General features: G+C 42.0%; 1 long non-coding RNA gene across 4 annotated transcripts in view; it reads left to right on the top strand.

Moving 5' to 3' along the window:
* LOC129632874 (uncharacterized) overlaps positions 1 to 13,691 on the top strand; it is a 268,709-nt gene that overhangs the window by 92,456 nt on the left and 162,562 nt on the right. For all 4 annotated transcript variants that reach the window (XR_008704719.1, XR_008704720.1, XR_008704718.1 and 1 more), the window contains exon 3: positions 7,228 to 7,426. This is a non-coding gene — a long non-coding RNA (uncharacterized LOC129632874). The remainder of the gene's footprint in view (positions 1 to 7,227; positions 7,427 to 13,691) is intronic.

Consider the following 13,691-nt stretch of genomic DNA (forward strand, 5'->3'; position numbering starts at 1 on the left):
GAAGGGAATGGCTACCTACTCCAGTATTCTGGAATTCCATGGACTGGGAGCTCCAGTAGTTGTAGCACATGGGCTCAGTAGTTGTGGCTGGTGGGCTCTAGAGCTGGGGCTTAATAGTTGTCGTGCACAGGCCCAGTTGCTCTATGTCATGTGGGATCTTCCTGTACCAGGGATCAAACCCATGTCCCTTACATTGGCAGGTGGATTCCTAATCACTGGACCATGAGAGAAGTCCTTAATGTTTTGTAACTTTTTGTAGTTTTAAATACTACTGAAATACACAACTCTGATCAAATAATTATATATGTTTTATATAATTTATTTTGAGTGATTCCAAGAGAAGGAGTTTGCTATATACTTTTTAATTGCTACAAGAGGGAAACCTTTGTGATAATCTGTTGCTTTGCCTCTTGTTCTTGCTATTTCAAGGAGAAAGAGGAGGGTCAAGAGGAAAAGAGGAAAAAAGGAGAAAGAAGTAAGGAAAAGATGAAAAAAGGGAAAAATAGTAAAGATAGAAGGAATCATTACCAGACTCTCCTATAAACCTGGGATCTGTCTTCACTCTTGAGTAATCGTTCCTGCTGAAATCCTTCCATTCCTAGTTTTGCTTCCAAATCCCATTCCTGCTCCATACCCTGAAATCCTGCAGGGCCCAGCTGAGCTCTGCCTGATTCTTCTTATACTGATTACCGCCTGATAAAGCTACTGAGGGGTCTTTCCAGGTGGCTCAGTGGTAAGGAGTCCACCTGCCAACGCAGGAGATGCAGGTTCAATCCCTGGGTTGGGAAGATACTCTGGAGAAGGAAATGACAACCCATTCCAGTATTCTTGCCTGGAGAATCCCATGGACAGAGGAGCCTGGTGGGCTACAGTCCATGGGGTTTCAAAGAGTTGGACACAACTTAGCTACTGAACAACAACAGGAGTAACTGGAGAAACCTCAAGCAGTGTTTGAGGAGGGGAGATACATTTCTGGCATTCCAAGTTGGAGCTAGTGGTCTTATAGCACATCTAGGGCTTCTCTGGTGGCTCAGATGGTAAAGAATCCGCTTGCAGTGCATGAGACCTGGGTTCGATCCCTGAGTTGGGAAGATCTCCTGGAGAAGGGCATGGCACCCCACTCAAGTATTCTTACCTGGAGAATCCCATGGACAGAGGAGCCTAGGGGGCTACAGTCCATACGGTCTCAAAGAGTTGGACATGACTGAGCAACTAAGCACACAGCACAGGGTTCTTAATCCAGGGCTCACAGAATTTGGTGGGGGGGAGGGTCAGTGAGTTTGGAGGGAAAATTTATACCTTTAATTCACAAAAAGCTCTGCTTCTCTAAAAGATACCTGACTGAAGCAAGTTGCCGTGGTGTGAGCTTTCCCTTATTAAGAACTGTGTAGGGGCTTCTCTGCTAATTTGCTTTTTCTATCATTTAGTTCCTTGCTTCCTTTGTTTTCCCCATTTTATGGGGAGGAGTAGCATCTGATGTCAGAGAAGGCAATGGCACCACACTCCAGCACTCTTGCCTGGAAAATCCCATGGACGGAGGAGCCTGGTAGGCAGCAGTCCATGGGGTCACTGAGGGTCCGACACAACTGAGCGGCTTCACTTTCATTTTTCACTTTAATGCATTGGAGAAGGAAATGGAAACCCACTCCAGTGTTCTTGCCTGGAGAATCCCAGGGACGGGGGAGCCTGGTGAGCTGCAGTCTATGGGGTTGCACAGAGTCGGACACGACTGAAGTGACTTAGCAGCAGTAGCAGCAGCAGCATCTGATGTAGTAGAAGAATACTAGGCTAGGGATCAGTTAGTCCAGGTACTAACCTTTGCTCTGGGTATTGATAAATTGAAGCATTGCACTCAGTGGTCTTCATACCTCCCACTTTGTCTTCATGAAGAAGTACCATTAGATAAATTAAATATTTCATTTCTAGACAAAAAGTTCTAATATGTCCTCCCACCCCTTCAATTGCAATGCACTGATGAACAGAAAACTGCCTATGGGAGGCTTTGCATATAATCCTTCCTCTTCCATGCCCCCGACCTTTCTAGAGTGTACTTCAAGGAAGTACAAGCTGGTCTTGGAAAAATCCCACCTAGCCAGTTTCTCACAAATGAGGGGAAGTCAGATGTATGGGTGCAGAGGGAGACCTGGGGAATATTTTGAACTGAGATGGCCAATATTAAGCAACAAGAAACCCCTCATGTAGTCTGCAGGGGGTTCTGTGTGGTTGCCCTTTAAGCTGGGCACGGGGCTACTGCTCTTCTCTCATCTCAGACATGCTGGCTGAGAGTACTGTAGGCAGACAGAAGGTGATAGCCATTCCTAGAAATTTCTCAGTGTAATTCTTTGATTTCACACATTTTTATTCTTAACAAAGAGGAGTTCGAACATTAGGTGAAGATAGTTTAATATATTACTGAGATATCTTAGGGATGGGGAGGGACCACTACAATGTGTAGGCCAAAGTCATTGTTTTCTCTGCCTTCATTCTTCTCCTGTGTTATTGTCCTTGACTTTAGGGTGTGTGTGTGTGTGTGTGTGGTGTGTAGGGTGCATGTGTGTGTAATGAGGTGTGTGTGTGTGTGTGTGTGTGTGTGTGTGTGTGACTCAGTTGTGTCCGACCCTTTGTGACCCCATGGTCTTACTCACAAAAAAGTTCTCAGTAGTCTCTTTAAAACCCTTGATGAATGCTCTAGCCTCCAAGTTGAGGGAATATCCCAAAGGTGAGGTAAACAGCAATGCCAACAGGAGTTCCAGTTGCCATAGATCTAAGGGGAGAAGTGTCCAAAGACATGGGAAATAAAGATTGACTGTAAGAATGTGACTCGGACCACATTGTTTCAGCAAAATCACATGTGATATTTTAAAAATCACAAGATCAGTGAACCATTCAAAGAGTCAGGGTTAATCAGAATAGAGCCCTACAGATAGATTCTGTTAAAATAATAACAAGAAATTGGGAATATAGAAACAATTTTAAAAAAATTGAGGTAAAATATATACCACAGAGAAATTGTCTTTAGAACAATAGAAAGAGTACACAGAAATTGTTCCTAGGGTCTCAAAGAGGTAACCCCTAACAAAAGTTACAGTCAGAGAAAAAAGTCTCAAAGAAGCAATAGAAAAGTTCAAATAAGAATTAAAAGGCAGGGGTTTTCTAGGCAAGAGTACTGGAGTGTTTTGCCATTTCCTTCTCCAAGGAAAAGATGGGAAATGAACTAAAGAAATAGAAAAGGAAAAACAACACAGAAAGAATAAATGTGACTGAAAACATATGTATAGTGGCAGGTTTGACAACATCACCTAAAATGAAATGGAAATGAACAAAAGACATAAAAGAGATTATAGACAAGGTACTGGATATGAAGGAAAAATAAAGGTGATCCTATGTATACTAATTGACACTTTGAGAGAGAGAACAGAACAGATGGAACAGAAATGATTTCAATAATATAAAAGTTTCCTTCAGTAAAAGCCTGAATCAGCACACTGAAGCACGATCCAGTAAAGATTGGCACAATACAACCAGTACCCAGCCATATCCTTAAAAAGTTACTGAATACGAGATAAAGGGAGATTTATATGGGCGTGAAGAAAAGAAATTAAGTCACAAAGAAGGGAAAAGTCTGGCTGACTTCAGACTTCTTCATAGCAAGATTAAATGCCAAAAGATGTTGAGGGAATGCCAACAAAATGTTACTAAATAATTAACCATGCAAGTTTGAGTCTAAAGGCAGCAGATAATCTCAATAGTGCACGTGGTTAGGCAATACAGTAGATAGGGGTCCTTGGGAAAAAATAAGTTTAGCGGATCAGGAGATGATTCACAATAACTGTAGCCATTTTATTGAATAAGTTGAATTTGAAATATCCAAATATAAAATCTTTATATTCTCCCACGTCTTTAGACTGTCCTAGTCAAATATTCCTTTCTTGTTCTTTGAGCAGTCTATTGGTCTGATCCCTTCACTTTTCTGGTATTTTCAAGTATTCAAAATCCAGTAAATCTTCTATCTCATATACAATTTAACTCTTATTGTCTTTCCAAGGTTGGGCACCTATGGCAGATGATGGGTACCAAAATCTCTTTCTCTGGCATATGAATTATTTTGAGTTAACTGCCAACCGAGAACCAGTAGATGTAGGAAAGCTCTTTACCTCCCTCCCCTAAAAATAGAGCACAAATTTTCCCTTTTGTAGAGGAAATTTACATTTGTAAAAAGTCTCTGTACCACGAAGAGATCTACTCCCACAGACAACATTTACCACCTGAGAGGGTCTTAACTGCATAACAACACAGCCCTTATTTCTTACTCCTATAACCACTCTTCTCCACCCCAGAGGCTTAACCACCCTTTCCTTTGTGTAGTCTAGGATGGTATATGTCTTAGTCATTTAGCCATTTCCTTGAGCCACATTATACTCTTTGAACTCCTGCACATAGTACATAATTAAAACTGTTTTTTCATCTTCTTATTCTGTCTTTTATCAGTTTTATTTAGAGTTTCAGCCATTGAACCTAAGAGGGGAGAGGGAAAATGACTTTTCCTCCCCCACACAGATCTCTTCTTCCTTCTCTCATCTCCTCTCCTTACCCTCTGTCTTGTCTGAGTCCTCTTCTCCTCTTGTGTGTTGTGATGAGAAGGAGAGGTGGGAGAGAACCGGTGAACATCACTTAGACAGTGCCTTTGGGTGCTCTTAGGTTCTTATTGCCTCTGATTCTATGTGAGAGGTCCAGATGGTGTTGCTCTCCAAAGGTGAATCCGGAGGGAAGGAGGCAGGGCACCACCTTCAAAAGAACGGCGTGCCATTGTCACGGATGGGCTGGCATCTCCTCCCTCCTTTGGAAAGTATGAAAGTGAAAGTGTTAGTCACTCAGTCATGTCCGAATCTTTTGTGACCCCATGGACTGTGGCCTGCCAGGCTCCTCTGTCCATGGAATTTTCCAGGCAAGAATGCTGGAGTGGGTTGCCATTCCCCTTTCCAGGGGATCTTCCTCACCCAACGATCGAATCTGAGTCTCCTTCATTGCAGGGAGATTCTCTACTGTCTGAGGCACCAGGGAAGCCCAGGCCTCTCCCAGATTCTCTGGGTTAGTTGGTTAGTTTTCAGCGGAAGCGGCGGTGGCAGCACCGTGATCCTATCGGGACCTCCTGATGTGAGACAATTCATAATGGTGGTTATTATGGTGCCTGGCAGAGCTGGGTGGTTTTGTGCAATGGTTCCCTAGCCAAATGTAACTGTTTTAAATCTTGAAAACATAGAAATAATGGTTAACCAATGTTGGGAGATATAAGGAGGAAATGTGGAAGGGATTAAAAGTGTCAAATTTTGTTATCTTTCATGTAAAGGGGTAGATAGATATTGTTCAACATTGTATGGTATGGTTAAAAATTGATTTCCCCCCATAATTCTATATATTTTTTAAACCTTGGAGTAGTAGTTCTCACCTAGAAGCGATTTTGACCCACCGTCCCAGGGGCATTTGGCTCTGTCTGGAGACAGTTTTGGTGGTCTCACTGCAGGGAGGAGGGTGTTTCTGCTGGTGTCTTGTGAGTACAGGCCAGGGATGCATCTAAAAATCCTACGAAGGGATTAGCAGCCCGCCAAAGTGATGTGAAAATTACTTGAAACCGAAAACATCTGAGCAGCTGCAAGAAGAAACATTACCTAAACTTAAGCAGAGCCTCCTGAAAATACTGCCGTTAGCTGCCATCAGTCCTTTTCTCAGGGAGTTTCCTACTGAGGGGAAGTGACAGGCGAAGACTCACTCTTAGCACCAGCTGCCCATTAGCATCAAAAAGCCCAGTAGGCTCTTTCATACTTTCCCATTAATACCGAACCTCCTCTCCCTTTTTATTTTTTTATTTTTAATTTTTAAAAAATATAAATTTATTTATTTTAATTGGAGGCTAATTACTTTACAATATTGTATTGGTTTTGCCATACATCAACATGAATCCGCCACAGGTGTACACGTGTTCCCCATCCTGAACCCCCCTCCCACCTCCCTCCCCATCCCATCCCTCTGGGTCATCCCAGTGCACCAGCCCCGAGCATCCTGTATCATGCAGCGAACCTGGACTGGCAGTTCGTTTCATATATGATATTATACATGTTTCAATGCCATTCTCCCAATTCATCCCACCCTCTTCCTCTCCCACAGAGTCCAAAAGACTGTTCTATACATCTGTGTCTCTTTTGCTGTCTCGCATACAGGGTTATTGTTACCATCTTTCTAAATTCCATATATATGCGTTAGTATACTGTATTGGTGTTTTTCTTTCTGGCTTACTTCACTCGGTATAATAGGCTCCAGTTTCATCCACCTCATTAGAACTGATTCAAATGTATTCTTTTTAATGGCTGAGTAATACTCCATTGTGTATATGTACCACAGCTTTCTTATCCATTCATCTGCTGATGGACATCTAGGTTGCTTCCATGTCCTGGCTATTATAAACAGTGCTGCGATGAACATTGGGGTACACGTGTCTCTTTCAATTCTGGTTTCCTTGGTGTGTATGCTCAGCAGTGGGATTGCTGGGTCGTATGGCAGTTCTATTTCCAGTTTTTTAAGGAATCTCCACACTGTTCTCCATAGTGGCTGTACTAGTTTGCATTCCCACCAACAGTGTAAGAGGGTTCCCTTTTCTCCACACCCTCTTCTTTATCTCTGGCTCTTCAGTGCATTCATTCCTGAGTGGCTCCCAAGTGCATGTATGAATAAACCCCAACTTTTTGCTAGTTAATATATCTGTTGTCAGTTTATTTGCAGGACCCCTAACATTTGGACCTAAGTGGATAAAATTTTCAATACCTGCCATCCTCAAACCCCCATAACAAACAGACATATTTTAAATATTAAAATAATTTTAGAGGGGAGAAAAGTTTTTCTGAACTTCAGTAATTTATTCAAAATAATTGCAAAATTTTTTTTTGTAAAAGTGAAATAAAACCCAGCACAAGAATATATAGCCCTTATACCATGATCTTGATTTTGTAGAATTATGCCCATTTTTTCTATCTATGCACATGTATATATAGAGATGTTTCAAAAGGTGTTAGAAGGAAAAATGATGGATATTTACCGGTAGTAGAATTTGGAGTGATTTTTTTCTTTCTCTTTGCTTCCCCGCCCCTGCCCCGCCCTAATCACTTAAAGCTTATTTTTCAATACTGATGAATATAATGTTTCGAAATGCAGTGGATTTTCTATTCTTTCTTACAGGAAAAGCAACATCAACTATTAAAAAAAAAACAAAAAACCTTTTCAGTGGATCTCTTTGTGGGTCAGGAGAAATCCAGCTTATCTCCCCTGTTCCTTGTTCACACTAAAACAGAACACAGATATCAGTTACCAGGCCAACACTGCCTGTGTCTGCATGGTTGAAGAAGATCTTGGGGGCTGCTTGAAATGTGCTGAACAGGTCAGATAAGTGTTACTTTAACCTCATTACCCTTGCTCTCCTCCATCTTCAAGAGCAAAAATATGTATGTGTTCATTAATAAAGCTTCTCTTCCACCGTTTCCTGTTCTTCGGGTGTGGCTCCGCTTGTGGCCAGGGCACTGCCTCAGGTCCGCTTCGTTTTACCGGCTCTGATCCGTCCTTTGCACATGCATTGGAGACACACACTATGGTGTGGAGAGGGGGAGAGGTCTCTTGCACAGTTGCTGCCCTCTTTCATGAAGGAACAAAGTTCTTTCATCTCTTACTTGCACAAAAATTGCAAAAATTATTTTATCTCTTAAAAATCTCCTTGAATAAGTTCCGCCAAGTACCTGAAACAATAGCCCCTTTTCACTTTGAAAAGCGCGAAAAAATAAATCTCCTTTTTTTATGGGTACCAAAGCCAAGCATATGTGCTCTATTTGGAGAATGCCAACGCCTCAAGCTGCAGCATTTCTTTCACCAGCTCTCAGCAAGTGGCCATTTAGGCTTAATTGCTCCTCACAGCATAGTCCAATTAAGAACGGGCATCAGCAGGGTAAGGGCTATTTGTTAATCCATAAAAGGTAGGAGAGACAGTACTTGTTTTGCCTGCGGTTTTTATTCACATGTTTGGGTGAAAATCTAAACAGCTGGAACTCTCGGCAAGTGATATGTGTGTATTTAATCTCTTGGCTATGGGCAAGACAAGTGTATGAATGAATATTACACAAAAGCCAAACTTTTTCTCCCATACAAAGGAGAACTTTGTCAAGATATTGTTGAACCTACCGAAGCATGATACTAAAATTGCAGTGGGAAGTGGGAGCCAGGTCAAAGGGGAAAACCTCTGAGGGGTTTCTCTGCAACCTTAAGATGGCTTTCGTTCCCCAGAAGAACAAGTTCCCTGTTAAAGTGCACAGTTCTATCGGCACAAATTGTGGGCTTTTACTGTTTAGATTTTTTTTTTGAGTTTTTATTTTTTGAGAAGTTGACTTCTGTACATCATTTTGATGTGGTACAAGGAGAATTGCCATTCTACATTGGGAGGTGGGCAGGGTAAACTAACAAGAAGTGGGAAGTGTGGGAGTGACAAAGTGTCTCTTGTGATACGATGAAAATAGGCAGACATAGTGATGAAATATTCTCAGCTAGCTCAAAGGTTTCCACGTTTGCTTCTGTAGGAAGAAGAATCTGATGAGCACGAGACAGGCTGGGGGCCACTTACTGATTTCTTATAAGTCTAGAGGCTTCGATTTTCAGAGAAGGGGACAATAGAAAACACACCTGAGTGACCTGCTGGGTCAGGCTGCTCATGAAATCCTGGGATCAGGTGACAAGATATGTTGTCTAGAAAAGTCAGGCTTCAGTAGCAGGGAGACTTGGGAAGATAGGAAGAAGCCTATTTAATACTGTTGCCTTCCCAGAGCAGAGTGAGATTAGATGTCAGATATCTTCTGTGATTTTTGTTTTGTTTTGTTTGCCTGTGCTGAGTGGCTTGCAGGATCTTAGTTCTTCAATCAGGGATTGAACCTGGGCCCCGACAGTGAAAGTCCTGAGTCCTAACCACTGGACCATCAGAGAATTTCCTCCTCCATGATTTATATGTTGGTTGGGCTTTGAAGACAGGCAGAGCCATCTGTCCATTTTCTTGTTTCTTCTTCCCAAGTTTCTAACTTTCTAATCCCCGGACATCTGGGGATTCTGCTCCATCTAAAATGTCTCTGGCCTCCTTGACCTTCCGTCTACCAGCTTAGAGAGGGAAGGAATACCTGAGCAATTGTTCATGAACCTGGTCTGTTCAGTGGTCAACCTGACATAGCTAGGGCTGGAGACTGTTTTGTTCTTCAGCTAAATGAAAGCCTATTTTTCCCCCCTCTTTGTCTTTGTGTGTGTGTATTTTAATCACATTGTCAATTGTTAATGTCCTCTAATGAGTGAAACTTTCACTGATTTTCGGGCTGTGCGTACATATGTACGTGCTCAGTGGTGTCGGACTCTTTGCGACCCCAAGGACTGTAGCCTGCCAGGCTCCTCTGTTGATGGGATTTTTCAGGCAAGAATATACTGGAGTGGGTTGCCATTTCCAACTCCAGAGGATCTTCCCGACCCAGGGATCAAACTGAGTCTCCTGCATTGGGAGGTGGATTTTTTACCACTGTGCCACCTGGGGAGCCTGTTAGGGCAGTACTTACCGTCAAATTAATGATTCTCTTCTGGAAAATGTCCACACCCACCTGCCTCTCAGTCTGAATCCTGGTGGGATGCTGGCTACAGGTAATGATATTTACCCGGCTCATTGAAATGTCACACTTAGGACTGAACCCTGTAAATTATTATTGTGCTCGTGTTATATTGTAAAGATAAAGGTCAGATCAGAGCTCAGATTTATTCACACCCATGATGCATTTCTGAGTGTTAGGAGAAAAATAAACTGTTGGGTCTTTCCGTTAAAAGTACGTACAAGTGAAAGTGAGCTTTTTTTTCCCCCAAAGGAAAAGATATAACCACAGAACCAGAAGGTTTTTGGAATACATACAAGAGAAGGAGAATTTGGCTCATCTAAGCTCTATAAATACTACCTCCAATTTTCTGCACATTTTCTAACAGTCCTTTAAAAATAACTGGACAAGGTCAGGGACAAGTTCAGGAAGACCAAGGGAACTACTGAGAACCGATCCTCACTAGTGCCTGAGTAGGTTGCCTCCTCCCTTGCAGGACTGAGATGGCCCTCTGGTTTTTTAGGGAAAGGTGTTTGGTAGCCAGAAAGCCCATCATAAGAGCTGGGCAACTCTGTGCCCAGTTAGTCACAAATCCCATGGCTGGCTGTTTACCTTGAACTGTACAGTTCCAAGAGCAGGACTGCTAACCTGAGAGCCCTAAAGCCGGGGAGACCGGCAGTAAGGAGGGAATGGAGAAGCATGGGAGGAGGTCCTTCAGTGTGGGCTGAGAGTCAGCACTGAGCAGTGGGAAGTGCCCCTTGCTGTGTCTTTGCCACATTAGCTCTTTCAATAAATTATGGTCTGAGTGTTAGCCATCAAGGCAACAGTTCTTGGCACTTAATAGAAAGCCCCAGAGCAGCTACATCAAATGACTTTTCTTCCATAAAATTTGACTTTTGAGCTTTGAAAGCTACTGGGCTCCCTGACCCTCCTCCCACACCCCCATTTTTCTTACTAACTTATGCTTTTAAGGGTTAGCTCTAATTGGAGAGTAATATCTGAAGGGGTTTAATCTTCCAAACTATTTAAACAAGAATGAGTGGATAATCTTTTACTTGCCTCTCTCATTTCTGTGATTCCTCCTCCTCCTTTTTCTTACATTTCTCAGTTGAATATTAGTGCCTTTATTTTGATATTCTCCATCTTCGTATGTTCTCTTAAAGATTTTTGTTCTCTATTAATTCATTCATAATAAATACCACTGCAAACTCTAAGCGCTTACTATGTGGTTGGCACCATATTGGATATAAGAAGGAGGAGTTTGTGTTTGATATTGTTTGAGGCCTTTGCTAATCTTTGTTGTTTTAGTATAAAGAATAAAAAATATAATCATGTTTTAAAGACTTTAAAAAACACAATATCCAGGGAAAGATAAATACATGTTGCGGTCTACCCTATACAGTTATACCCAGGAGAAAATGTTACCTTTTTCACTTTCAGATTTAATTTTAGTGTTTCTTGATCATCCTTCCAAACATTTATTTACCACTCCTCTCCCCCAAAAAGAGAGAAAAGTGTCTGTCTTTAAGACCCCGTCATTACTTTTTCGTTGATCCTACTTAAAAAAAAACCCAAAACATTACTTTGAAAACAATAATTGCTTCTGCTAACAGATTTCTGTTTTTGTTTTTTTTTTCTTTTTTGCCTGGAAAAAAAGTTTTTTCTTTTGTATTTTTTCCATGTTTTTTTTTAATTTATTTATTTAATTAGAAGATAATTCAGATCAGATCAGATCAGTCGCTCAGTCGTGTCCGACTCTTCGCGACCCCATGAATCACAGCACACCAGGCCTCCCTGTCCATCACCAACTCCCAGAGTTCATTTTACATGAATCAGCCACATGTGCACATGTCCCCATCGTCCTGAACCCCCCACCTATCTCCCTCCCCACCCCATCCCTCTGGGTTGTCCCAGAACACCAGCTTTGCCCTGCTTCATGCATCGAACTTGTAGTGGCCATCTATTTTACATATGGTAATATACATGTTTGAATGCTATTTTCTCAAATCATCCCACTGTTGCCCTTCTCCCACATAGTCCAAAGTCTGTTCTTTACATCTGTCTCCTTTGCTGCCTTGCATATAAGGTCATTATTACTCTCTTTCCAAATTCCATATATATGCATTAATATACAGTATTTGTCTTTCTCTTTCTGACTTACTTCACTCTGTATAATAGGCTCCAGGTTCATCCACCTCATTAGAACTGACTCAAATGCATTCCTTTTTATAGCTGAGTAATATTCCATTGCAAGGAGATCCAACCAGTCCATTCTAAAGGAGATCAGCCCTGGGATTTCTTTGGAAAGAATGATGCTAAAGCTGAAACTCCAGTACTTTGGCCCCTCATGTGAAGAGTTGACTCATTGGAAAAGACTCTGATGCTGGGAGGGATTGGGGGCAAGAGGAGAAGGGGACAGAGGATGAGATGGCTGGATGGCATCACTGACTCGATAGATGTGAGTCTGAGTGAACTCCAGGAGTTGGTGATGGACAGGGAGGCCTGGCGTGTTGCGATTCATGGGGTCACAAAGAGTCTGACACGACTGAGCGACTGAACTGAACTGAACTGAATATTCCATTGTGTGTATGTACCACAGCTTCCTTATCCATTCATCTGAGATGGACATCTAGGTTGCTTCCATGTCCTGGCTGTTGTAAATAGTGCTACAGTGAACACTGGGGCACACGTGTCTCTTTCAATTCTGGTTTCCTCAGGATGTTTGCCCAGCAGTGGGATTACTGGGTTGTATGGCAGTTCTAGTCCAAGTTTTTAAGGAATCTCCACACTGTTCTCCATTTCTCTTCATGGAAAATAGTTTGCCTTTAAGGGAAACAGTAGACACAGGAAGTGCAGACAGTTTGCCACCTGAAGAAGGTAAAGGAAGAGAGCTAGGCTGGCTTTCTTTTCTGTCCCAGCTTTGCTATTCCTTCCTCACTTTTGTCTACTTCCCCCAGAGGGAATGTTTTTGACCCATCAAAAATGTATATACAGTTCTTTTTAAGGAACATGAGCAGTGAGTTGCAGCCATAGCAGTGTTATGATTTCTTCACCCTGGATGCTTAGTTTCAAACTGAAGGCTGAAAAAAACCATTAAATGTAAGTCATTTTCAAAACATCTTTCATTCATTTCTTTCAATGGACATTTATTGTGTACTAACTTTTCCAGGCACTATTCTAGGCACTTCAGAGATATGAACAAAATAAACCCAGATCTTTGTCCTTGTGAGTCTTAGTTTCTACTAGGGGGAGACAAACATTATCTAATTAAACCAAATAAATGGCTTGATTATCCAGCTGAGGGGGAGGAAGTCATTTATTTTTCTTCTGTCCATCCTAGGTTCATTGGATAGGGCCGTGTAAATAAGACTTCCGAAAGATTGACGAGAAAAACAAATAGAAGTTTTTTGTTTTTTGTTTTTAGCATGTGCATCACATACATGTGAGAATTTAGTGATGAGTAACTCAAAGGAGTGTTTGGATCTGGGCTTATATAGCATCTTAACAAAAGAATAATGTGTTTTTGGAGAAGTGATGAGACAAAGAAAAGGACTTTGAGTTTTTTGAGCAGCAGATTGTGGGAAGGTAAATATATGGGGAACCGATGGAAAATAAGGGCTGCTGCTGCTGCTAAATCGCTTCAGTCATGTCTGACTCTGTGCGACCCCATAGATGGCAGCCCACTAGGCTCCTCTGTCCCTGGGATTCCCCAGGCAAGAATACTGGAGTGGGTTGCCATTTCCTTCTCCAATGCATAGAAGTGAAAAGTGAAAGTGAAGTCGCTGAGTCATGCCCGACTCTTAGCGACCTCATGGGCTAGAGCCTAAAAGGCTCCTCCACCCATGGAATTTTCCAGGCAAGAGTACTGGAGTGGGGTGCCATTGCCTTCTCCGAAATAAGGGCTAGTTAGTAAGATTTGTTCTGTAGGTTTTGCTGGTGCTGTCTCCCAGCTGATCCTGGTCTCTTTTGATTAATCACTGTCCTTCCTGGTAGAAAGCAGAGAGGGGACACCTTTACAAATTTATGTCTTATTTTTAGGCAGAT

The sequence above is a fragment of the Bubalus kerabau genome, chromosome 18 (assembly GCF_029407905.1).
Source record: "Bubalus kerabau isolate K-KA32 ecotype Philippines breed swamp buffalo chromosome 18, PCC_UOA_SB_1v2, whole genome shotgun sequence".
NCBI lineage: Eukaryota > Metazoa > Chordata > Mammalia > Artiodactyla > Bovidae > Bubalus > Bubalus kerabau.